The 11,373-nt window shown below is 41.4% G+C and overlaps 1 non-coding gene across 1 annotated transcript; it reads left to right on the top strand.

The window, feature by feature from the left end:
• Positions 1–140: 140 nt before the first annotated feature.
• LOC141417155 (small nucleolar RNA U13) lies at positions 141–244 on the top strand. Its single transcript, XR_012441758.1, has one exon. It is a non-coding gene; the product is annotated as a small nucleolar RNA U13 (small nucleolar RNA).
• The last annotated feature ends 11,129 nt before the right edge of the window (positions 245–11,373 follow it).

The raw sequence follows: 11,373 nt of genomic DNA, 5'->3' as shown, positions 1-11,373 counted from the left end.
GAATATCACAAAATATCAGTGGTATGTTTTAACTCTGCGGGATTTTATATAGCAAAACGATCCATGTGGTCTATGGTAGTCACCCTTTTTGTAAAATTGGTAGAACATACTTGGGAATTCCTAATGGACACAGCCGGCTGATCCTTTTTTGGTTCATGAGCATGATGATTGGGTGTTCACGCCTCTGCGTGACGTGTGCCGCCCTCAAATCTTGTTACGACGTGGGCACATTACCCTTCTGACGTGAACTTAGAGGGTCCGATAGGTTTTTGTTCTGTTTTCCCGCGTGGAATGTTAGTTTGGCTTGTTGTGCTTACTGGTGTTCGCGGGAGCTTTCTTACGTGCGTTTGTAGTTCTGCACAAGCTCTGGACGGCTTTGGGGAAGAGTTTTTGTAAGTGACTAGAAATCCATACACGAGCAGGAAGCCGGGGTCTGAGTGGATCCCGGCTGTGTCCGCCACGTGGGCGCAGGACCGGGGGCCGCCAGGAACCCGCCTTCCTGCGGCGGAGTCATTAGCCATTTTTATGCCACGTGGGCATTGCTTTCTCCCTCCCTGCGGCCTCCCTCTCTTCGATCCTCAGTTCCCCCAGGGCTGGTGGTCACCGTGGGAGGTCACGGTGTCCTAGGAGCCGGAGGACGCAAACTTCATTTGTGCCAAGATGTGGGTAGGAGCGGAGAAGGACGAACCTTAGGCACCGGGAAGGGTCGCCACTTCGCCGCCGGGGACCCTGTGGGGAAGCCGCGCTCCTCCCCGCTGCTGCTCCGGCCAGCTGTCTGCCAGGCATCCGCAAGGGTCCCGGGAAAGCCCGGTGGGGTGTGCGGATCTAGGAGTGTGTGGGAAGGGGTGACGTGTCAGGGGTCCTCCGGGAAGTGGTCGTGGCGCCGGGAGACGTACAGTGTTTTGTTTAGCCGTACTGGGTTTTGAACTCAGGGTCTTTGCAAACGCTCTACCGCTAGAGCCAGCCCCAGCCCATGTACTGTGTTTTCATCCACCGAGGTGATGCTTCTTGGCTCGCACTTCTTAGTTCACTACTTGGAACTAGCTATCTGTGATGTCTGTCTTCCTGTCTGCTTTGCCTTTTTTTTTTTTTTTTTTGCTTTTGCTTTAGAACCTTTGGCAAAAGTTAAGGAACCCATATTTCTGTGTCTTACTTTTATTTTATTTATTTTTTGCGGTACTGGGGGTGGATCTTGGCCTTAAGCTTGCTAGGCAGGCACTGCTCTACCACTTGAGCCACTCCACCACCAGTCCACCTTAATTTTTTTATTGGAAAAAAAATGTAGGTAATAGTAGTCCCCACCTGTTTGTACTGTTATGAGAAATAACAGTTAAATATGTATGAAGCTTGGAACAGTGTTCAGCAGAAAGTTCTATACAGGTGTTAGCCTGTACTGTTAAGGGCAATAAGAGCTTCTGTGTTAACTTACATTTCCTCTTTCCAGGAAAACTTGTTGAGACCTGCCCTCTCAACCTCTTACTTTTGGCCTTCCCTCCTCTGACCAATTGGTGGCACTCATGATTCTCTTAGCAGTTCCAACCACTGATAACATTTCCTCCCAAGGGGATCTTCCTGAACAAAGGCCCAAGTGGAGCAAGATGCCAATCAAGAGGGAGTTATTGTACCTCTCCTATGTGTGAGCGTTTCTTCCCTGTTCCAAGTCCCCCTTGTGCCAAGTGGATCCAAGTTTCAACTTGACGAAAGTAGCTGTATTGTAGTATTGTAGAGATCCCCTCTGCACTGTGTTTCCTGAAGCCAGCGATCACATCATTATTCCTAGTGCCTGGCACCGTTTAGTCATGCAATAAACGTTTATTGAATCCACATGTCCATCCACAGAGGCCTGGCTGGATAAAACACGATACATCCACACAATGCAGCTCTGTGCAGCTGCACAGAGAAGAAAGAACTATCTCTATGGACACCAGGGTATATTGTTAAGTGAAAAGAGTGAGGTGGAGGCCATGGATATGTTGCTGTTCTTATGAGAAAGATGGGAACTTGGAACAAGGATACACAGGTGCATTTCTTCACATGTTAAAGAAAAAGCAATGGAGTGTAAGTTATAAACTTAAGACATTACATCTAAGAAAAGCACAGGGTGAAGGGAATGGGCATGGAAGGTAGACTTCTCTGTATAAATTGTGTTTTACAGTTATGACTTAGGAACCATGTAAATGTTTTGCATAGTTCTATTTATTTGTGGCGATACTGGCATTTGAACTCAGGGCCTCAGGCCCTCTCTCACTTCAGTCATGCCACAGCCTTTTTTGTTTTAGTTATTTTTCACATAGGGTCTCACAGTTTTGTCCAGGTCCAGCCTCAGACCCGATTCTCCTCCCAAGTAATGTGCTCCACCATGCCTGGTTTGTTCTTTGAGATAAGGTCTCCCTACTGTTTTGCCCAGGCTGGCTTCAAACTGCAATCCTACATATTTATGTTTAAGATAATAAAACAGGTTCTAAAAGAAAAAAAAATGAGAGTACATTAAGTCACTAGCATAACCACATAGAAAAATAAGACAGTGACTTTAAAGTTCACTAATTTGACTCCATATCTTTGAGTGTCACATATCCTAAGGACAAAAAAAAAAAAAAAATGGCAAGGAAATTAACTGCATTTAGTAATAATGTTGTTTTTCAAAATGCTTTTTTTTCTGGTGGTGGTCGTACTGGAGTTTGAACTAAGGGCCTCCCAGTTACTAGCTAGGTGCCCTGTAATAATACTTGTATTGTTATTTAGATAGCATATATATTATATAATTTACATATATGTGTGTATAAAATAGCAAATAAGTAAATACCTTAATATTGTTGGAATCCACAATTTTCAGTGAAAGATAACAAAGGTACACTTATCAAGTGAATGAAATTAGATATAAATTCTACAATCTGGCATTTGAACGATCATTGTCCATATGAGTTAATGATTTTCTCATTCTACAAAATACTATATCCAAGTTGTGTCCACTAAAAAGACCAGGAAGCAGTAAAATAGTATTAGTAGTCATAGCTGTGAGCACACCTACTCCAAATTCATGGTCTAAAACGAACCAGTCATTGTTCAGGAAATGACTAATTTCTGAACTGGGGCAGAAACAGTACAGGATGGGCCTGTGGCATTTTGTTATGCTGGGCCCTAGTGGCTGAAGCCTGTAATCCTAGCAACTCAGGAGGCAGAGATCAGGAGGATCATGGTTTGAAGCCAGCCTAGGCAAATATTTTGTGAGACCTTATCTCAAAAATACACAACACAAAAAAAAGGGCTGGTGGAGTGGCTCAAGGTGTATGCCCCAAGTTCAAGCCCCAGTACCATAAAAAAAGAAAGAAAGAAAGAAGTAAGATGGCCATCAAATATACCAGAAGCTATGCTAAAAGGACCCAAGAGCCAAGGTAAAAGTGCACCCACTGGACAAATTTAAGCATGAAAACAATGGTAACTGTCACAACTGAAACATACACATCAATGAGTTCAGTGATACTAAAAAGAAAATCTCTCATCATTCTCTTTTCAACTCCTTAAGGCACCAGCTCTTTATGTTGAAAACTAGTGAATAAAATGAAGAAATTAAGCATTTGTTCTGCTGTGTATTTCAGGGCCCTAATTAGTTTGCAAGAATGACAAATGGAACAGAAGTGGTAGAATGAGAAAGTCATGATTCATACCTCCTAATGAAGCTTTGGGATGCACAACAATCACTCACAATTTCAAGGTAAAAGATGATCACAAACTTCCTAATGGCTTCATTAAGCTAACTGACATCTGAATCCTCTGATGAGTGCTAACATCACTAAAAGATCACCAGGTACCATGTGCCTCCCAATGTAATGACTAGGAAGTACTCAGGCCTATGAAAAGACTCTGAATCTAATTAAATTACTACCAAATCTACTATCAAATGAGAAGAAATACAGAGGACAAAGAATAAGACACCATGACCATAAGGGATCATCAATCAAGATAAGCATATGGGAAATTCTACAAAGTTTCCAGTTTTTTCAGTAAGTAACCATCATGAACGAAATGGAGTAGAAGGCGAAGCAATAAAGATTCTAAGTCTTGAAATATCTCCCTGCTGGGCTGAAGCTCAGTGCTAGAGCGCTTGCCTAACATGTGCAAACACTGGCTTTGATCTCTACCACTACAAAAACTAATAAAATTAAAGTGAAATCAAATACGTCTCCACCAAATGCAATCTTGGATCTTTTCTCCAAAAAGCAAATTATAGAAAGATGTACCTAAGACCAGTGTGGAAATTTGCACATAGATCCATTATCAGGGTATTTGTATAATTTTGTCATTTAAACACAACATGTTGGGCTGGAGATATAACTCAGAAGTGGAGTGCTTGCCTAGCATGAATAAGGCCCTGGGTTCAATCCCCAGCACCATTTAAAAAAGAAATGCCAAGAGGTCAAGTGGCATGATCAACAATTGTGCTGGTAGAAAAGTGTAAATTATATCTGTCCCAAGGAAATGTGATTATCTGATACTATATAATTTTGTAGAATCATTAATTTTCAGATTGATAATTATATTTGTATTTTTAAGGTATTATTAGAAAAGTAGTCCTCAAACTTCAAAATCTTGGGACTCTTTATACACTCTTAAAAGTTATACAGTCACACTCATTAGGATGCCTAGAATCAAAAACAATGAAAAATTTGGTGAGGTTGTGGAAAAACTGGAGAAGAGTTGAAATGGTCAGACACAGCTGATAGAAAAGTACAATGGTGCAGCTGCTGTAGAAAACACCTTGACAGTTTCTCAGAAAGTTAAACAGAGTTGCCACAAAGTTGAACGTTATTCAACAATTCTATTCTATTCTTATATAGCCAAGAGAACTAAAAACTAGTATTTATGCAGAAACTTGAACATGAATGTTCATGGCTGCATTATTCTTAATAGCCAGTGAAACAATCTTAAGTTCATCAGCTGGAGAATGAATAAATGCTGTAGTTTTGATGTTGAATGTCCCCTGAAGGCCCATACATTAATGGCTTTGTTGCCAAGGTGGGGTTATTGAGAGTTGGTAGAGCCCTCTGGAGATGGGGTCTTAGGTCAACCAACTTTGCATTACCATAACAAAATACCAGAGACAATCAATTTATAAGGAGGAAAGGTTTATTTTGGCTCATGGTTTCAGAGGTTTTGGTCAATGGTTACTTGGCCCTGTTGTCTTTGGGCCTGTGGCAAGGGAGTAAATCATGGGGGAGCATGTGGCAGAAGAAGCTGCTCACCTCATGGCATCTGGGAAACAAAAGAGAGAGACAAAATGGGGCCAGTTCCCAAAATCTCCTCAAGGGAGACACCCTGATGATATATTTTGCTTCTACTAGGCCTTGCCACTTAAAGTTTTTCACCACTTTCCAGCAATGCTGGGGACCAAGTCTTTAACACATGGGCCTTTGGAGGACATTTCATATCCAAACTATAGCAGGCCTAATGGGAAGGCCTTAGGTTATTGGGGGAATGAACTTGAGGGGGACTGTAGGACTCAAGACTCTCTCTCTTCCTCTCTTTTCTTCCTGATCATGAGTTGAGCACTTTTTCTCTAACATGAGCTGCCCCCACGTTGTGCTGTGTTGTCATGGGCCCAAAACAACAGGGACAATGGATCATGTAATAAAATTTCCAAAACTATGAGTTGAAATAATCCCTCTTCTTTGTAAGTTAATTATCTCAGATATTTTGTTATAGGGACAGAAAGCAGACTAATACAATAAATAAAATGTAGTATATGCATACAATGGACTATTATTTTGCCATAAAAAGGAGTGGTCAGGGTTTATGTTGTTATTTGTTTTGGGAGATGAATCTATGATCCTTGTACATGCTCTATCACTGAGCTATGGCTTCAGCTAGGAGTGAGATTCTGATACAAGCTACAAACTGGATGAACCTTTAAAACATAAAACCAAGTGAAATAAGCCAGAGACAAAGGCATATATTGTATGATTCCTTTCATATGAAATGTCCAGAATAGGTAAATCAGTATCATCAGAAGGTAGATTAGTGTTGTCAGGGGATGAGAAGGGAAAATGGGAAGTGGTTGCTAACAGGTTCGGGGTTTCCCTTTAGGATGCTAAAATGTTCTAGAATTAGCTAGTGGAGGTGACTGCTCAGCCTTGCAAACATACTAAAGTCTACTGAGAGGGGTCTTACAGTTTGTGAATTAAATCTCAACTAAAATATCATTTTAAAAATGTGTAGAGAGCCAGGCACAGTAGCACACCCTGCCATCCAGCACTTGGAAGGCTGCGGCAGGAGAATTGTGAGTTCAGGGCCAGCCTGGGCTACATGGTAAGACGCTGTCTCAAAAAAGAAAAAGTAAAGTTGGGCACCAGTGGCTCACACCTGTAATCCTAGGTACGTGTAATCTGTGTACTTGTAATCACAGTTCAAGGCTAGCCTGGGCAAATAGTTTGTGAGATCCCCCATCTCCACAATAACCAGAGGAAAGTGGGCTGGAGGTGTGGCTCAAGCAGTAGAACACCTGCTTCGCAAGCACAAAGCCTTGAGTTCCAACTCCAGTACCACCAAAAAAAAAAAAAAAAAAAAGTATTGAGAACTTCAAAGAACTTTTCTTTATGCTAATTAGATAATTAGGTTTTTTCTAGATTAGAAATTAAAAGTGACAAAGCTTTAAAACATCCATTTGCCCAGGGGGCATGGTTCAAGTGTTTGAGCACTTACCTAGAAAGTACAAGGCCCTGAGTTCAAACCCCAGTACTGCCAAAAAACAAAGCAAAAGAAAATCAATATAACTTTTTTTAAATATAGAAATAATAATCTCATTACATGTTAAGGACTTATTTTGTAAAGGTAATGGTTTTTCAAACAAAATAATTATGACTGGCATTATTTTACATTTTTGTAAACAGACTTGTAAAAATTTGCAACGCTTTTTCACATCTGTCTTAATAGGAGCCAGCAGGACTCTCGGGTCTGTAGCTGCATACTCATGAGAGTATGAGAATGAAAAGGACAAACAATATGTTAATACTATTATAAGAAAAGCTTTGACCTCTGAAAGGGTCTTGGTAATCCCTACTGGCCTCCAGACCATACCTTGTGAAGTGCCTTAGAAATACATGCAGGGAACCAGATGTAGTACTGCATGCACAACTGTAATCCCAGTACATGGGAGATGGAGGCCAGAGGATTGCGAATTCAAGGCTAGCCTGGGATACAAAGTGAGACCCTATTTAATAAAACATAAATAGAGGGGCAGAAAAAAAAAAGAGGAGAGACAGAGATAGATAAACAAACAAATAATAAAATATGTGGGATTCACTTTAAAGGGGTGCTGGTGAAGGCATAGTCTAGAGATAGATGAAAAAGACTGTCAACATTTTGACAATTGTTGGGTACCATACAGAAAGTTTCTTTACCTTAGTGACATGTGCTACCGTGTCTGACTTCCCATAACTTTATTTAACACTATATACCTTATTACTTCCATTTTCTCTGGAGAGCCCTAATACAATGGTTGTATGACCATCTTGATATACATTTACATTCACTTATTTTTGCTTCTTTTCATTTTTAAAGAATGGCTTCTCCCTATTTCATTTTCAGCAACTCACTTTGCACCCACCAGGCCACTCACTTTGGCTACCAATAGCCTCATCATTGCCAAACTCTGCTGAAAATTTCACAGCCCTTTTTGTTTGTGTGTTTGCAGTACTGGGGTTTGAACACAGAGCTTACACCTTGAGCCACTCAACCAGCCCTTTTATGTGAAGGATTTTTTGGAGATAGAGTCTCGTAAACTACTTGCCCAGGCTAGTTTGGATCTCAATCCTCCTGATTTCTGTCCCCTAAGTAGTGAGGGTTACATGGGAGATGGAGGCCAGAGGATTGCGAGTTCAAGGCTAGCCTGGTGCCTGGCTTTTCACAGCCCTCATATTTGAGCTCCAAGAAACATTTTGTTGTTTGCTTGTTTTATTTTTTGCAGTTCTAGGATTGAACCTTGTTCCCTGTGTCTGCCAGGCAAGTATGCTCTACCACTGGGCTATATCCCTAGCCACCAAGGAACATTTGACTCTTGACCCTCTTTCCTCTAACCTTGTCTTCTCCTGCTCATAGGGAGTAGATGGCCCCTGGTTATCCTGTGCCCTCTGTCACTCCTGCTCTCCCAGGTCCTCTGCTTTCTCCTGGTCTTCATGGGGCAGTTTCTCAGGACCTTGTCCCAGCTCCTGTTCTCACAGCCAGCCTTCTGTCCTGAGGTGATCATACACTTTCCACAGCCTTCAAAGCAGTGTGTGTGTGTGTGTGTGTGTGTGTGTGTGTGTGTGTGTGTGGTATGGTGTGTGAATATGATCAAAGTACATTATATAAACATATGAAATGTCATAATTAAACCCATTATTTTGTATAATTAATATACTAATAAAAATGATTGGGAAAAAGGCCATCTGTGTGTTTAGCCCCCACTGCAGACCTGTAGACCATGCTGATGGCTGAGCCTCAGCTTCAGACATTTTGGTCCTACCTGGGAGCTCCTGTACACCTCAGGGATAAATTCAACATCTCTAAGTTAGAATTTGAATCTTCCCTGTGAAACTTTTTCTTCTCTAAGCTTCTCACACCTATTCACCAATCCTTCTATTCACCTTAGCCAGAAACCTGCTGTCATCCTTGCATATTACCTATTGATTATAGCTCCAAAATATTGTGGAATTCCTCATTCTCCTCCTCTTTTTCTTTTGCAAAGCTGGGGATGGAACCCATTGTTTCATGCATGTAGACAAGTGCTCTACCTACCACTGAGTTATAGCTCTAGCCCCACTTTTTTTTTGCTACTGCTGCTATCACAATCTGACTCCAAGCCCAACTCACCTGAACCCCCCAATAACCTTCTAATTGGTCTCTTCCATTCCTGTTCATAATTTCATTTCTGCTAAAAACTAAGATAATGTTACATCTCATTATCTTAAGTCTCATAAATTAAAACTCCTATACTACTATAGCTACTAGGCCCTACATGATCTGCCCCTGTGTCCCTCAGATCTCTCCTTGTACCTCCATCCCCCCTCTCTCACTGGCTCCAGTTGCACAAGATTTGTAACCCCCGGGGCCAAGCTCTATTCTGCCTCAAAGTTCTTATGTTTGCTTTTCTGTCTGGCCCTTCACCTCCTGTCATTCTTCTGATCTCAGCCTCTTGCTCAGAAAGACCTTCCCTTCTCACCCGTCAGTTCAGTTTAAGTGGGCACCATATACCTTACAATGTTGGTGCATGTATATTTGTATGTTTAGTATCTGTCTCTCCCAGCAGCCCGTAAATCTTTTGGGAGTAGGAACCACTTTAGTCTTGCTCATTGGCACATAGTAGGCACTCAATATGTGTTGACTGTTGAATAAACTTGAAAAGTTTGACTCGATAAGTATGATTACCTACCTCAGACTTCTCAAGAGACAGCATATTCAATAGATGTCATCTATGCCCCATGAAGTAAATTCTGAATGCAGTACCTGTGCCATTAGCACATGCTCAGTAAAGGACAGCTGTGGTCATTGGGGTGGTTAGGGGAATGTGCAGACTATGGTATTTGTTATAGATTTTTCATTTAGCCTCCATTTGGTGATATAACTTCTTAAACTTAAGAGGCAAGAATAGCTCATAATTAGTATAACTTTGTTTCATATACTTTCTTTTATGTGCTCTCCTTCACCACCCTCTGAAGCAGTTACACTAATCTTCATTTTACAGAGGGGGAAAATGAGGCTGAGAGATTGAGGAACTAGGCCTGGGTCTCCCAGATAATTATAGGCAGAGCTGGGCTTAAAACACATTCTTTGGATTCCAACACTAGCTTTGTTTCATCTACTACATCAATTAATCTCATAATGAGGAAAAGGGAAAGTACCCATATTTTCCTAAAACACAGCCATATGTTATCACTGATTCTTGGCAGTGAACTTTTTGTTTGTTAAATACTGAGCACTTTCTACCTTTTTTAGTTGTTGGTATTGGTTGGATCTTTTTAATGATCTATAAAAAGAGAAACACAAACCTGACTTGGTGGCACATACCTATAATCCCAGTACTTAGGAGGCTGAGGCAGGAGGTTCAAGAGTTTGAGGCCAGCCTGGGCCCCTGCCTATAAACAAACAAACAAACAAACAAGTAAAGGCTGATTTCTACCTACAACTTCTAGTATGGTCAGGAAGAGACCAGGCAGCACAGGTTGGACTACTTTCTGATGGTCCTCTCCCCTCAGGGAGTTGGAGTCAGAACAGGAAGTGGGCTGGAGAGAGGATTTCACCGGCTCATGGCCAGCAATGGATCTGTGGGGGCGGGGTGGGGGGAGGGTGGGGACAAGATGACAATGCCCATGCTGTGAGCATCAGAGGGCTTGTCATGTTTAAGGAGTAAGCTCAAAGGGTCAGCCTTGCTGTGAGAGCAAGGGATGAGCAGCACCTCTGGGGAGGTTTCTCAACATGGCTGGGAGCTCTTCCCCTTTTAAAACTAATCACCGAGCAAAACTAATTCATTCAGAACTGTTCTTACTTCACCTGTGCTAGCTTCATGCATTTCTCTTTGTAAATACATGACCTTAAAGAAGTTACTTCTAATTGTTTTATTCTATAGGCATGCTTCATATTAGAATAAACTTATTACTAGTAGTGTACTGGTTGCTCACTCCTGTAATTCCAGCTACTCCGGAGAAAGAGACCAGGAGAATCAGGGTTCAAAGCCAGCCCAGGAAAATAGTTCTTGAGACCCTATCTCAAAAATACCCAATACAAAAAATGACTGGAGTGATTCAAGTGGTAGAACACCTGCCTAGCAAACATGAGGCCCTGAGTTCAAACCCTAGAACAGCAAAATAAATAAATAAATAAATAAACTTATTAAACTGGGTGTGTGTTCATGCCTGTAATCCCAGCACTCTGAAGGCTGAGGCAGGAGGATCCCGAGTTTGAGGAGAGTCTGGACAAAGTAAACAAGACTATGTCTCAAAAAAAAAAAAAAAAAAAAGCAAACAACAAACCCTTATTATTTATATGCACTAAACTTTAGTATTTCAAGGAGTATAACTTAAAAAGTAGAAAAGTCTGTAAGTCCCACATTTAAAGAATGCTTTTAGGACTGGGTGTGTAGCTCAAAAGTAGTGTGCTTGCTTTTAGCCATAAAAAGATTCAACACAGAATTCCTCTAAATAATGAAATCTCCCTGGCACATTGGAGGCAATTGTTCAATTCAGTGTGCACAATTCCCAAACACACAAAGCAGCGATGCCTGTGATTCATTGCCCGGCAGCAGAGCCTGTGTTTCTCATGTTTCTCAGGCTGAGGGTGTAAGTTTTTACTCTTAACAAACCTGTAACGAATTTGCTGGATGACTGTCTTTGCTGTACTGTCAGC

Source organism: Castor canadensis, chromosome 14 (assembly GCF_047511655.1).
Source record: "Castor canadensis chromosome 14, mCasCan1.hap1v2, whole genome shotgun sequence".
NCBI lineage: Eukaryota > Metazoa > Chordata > Mammalia > Rodentia > Castoridae > Castor > Castor canadensis.
Note: the sequence above shows the minus strand (reverse complement) of the source record. Positions and strands in the feature narration are given on the sequence as shown.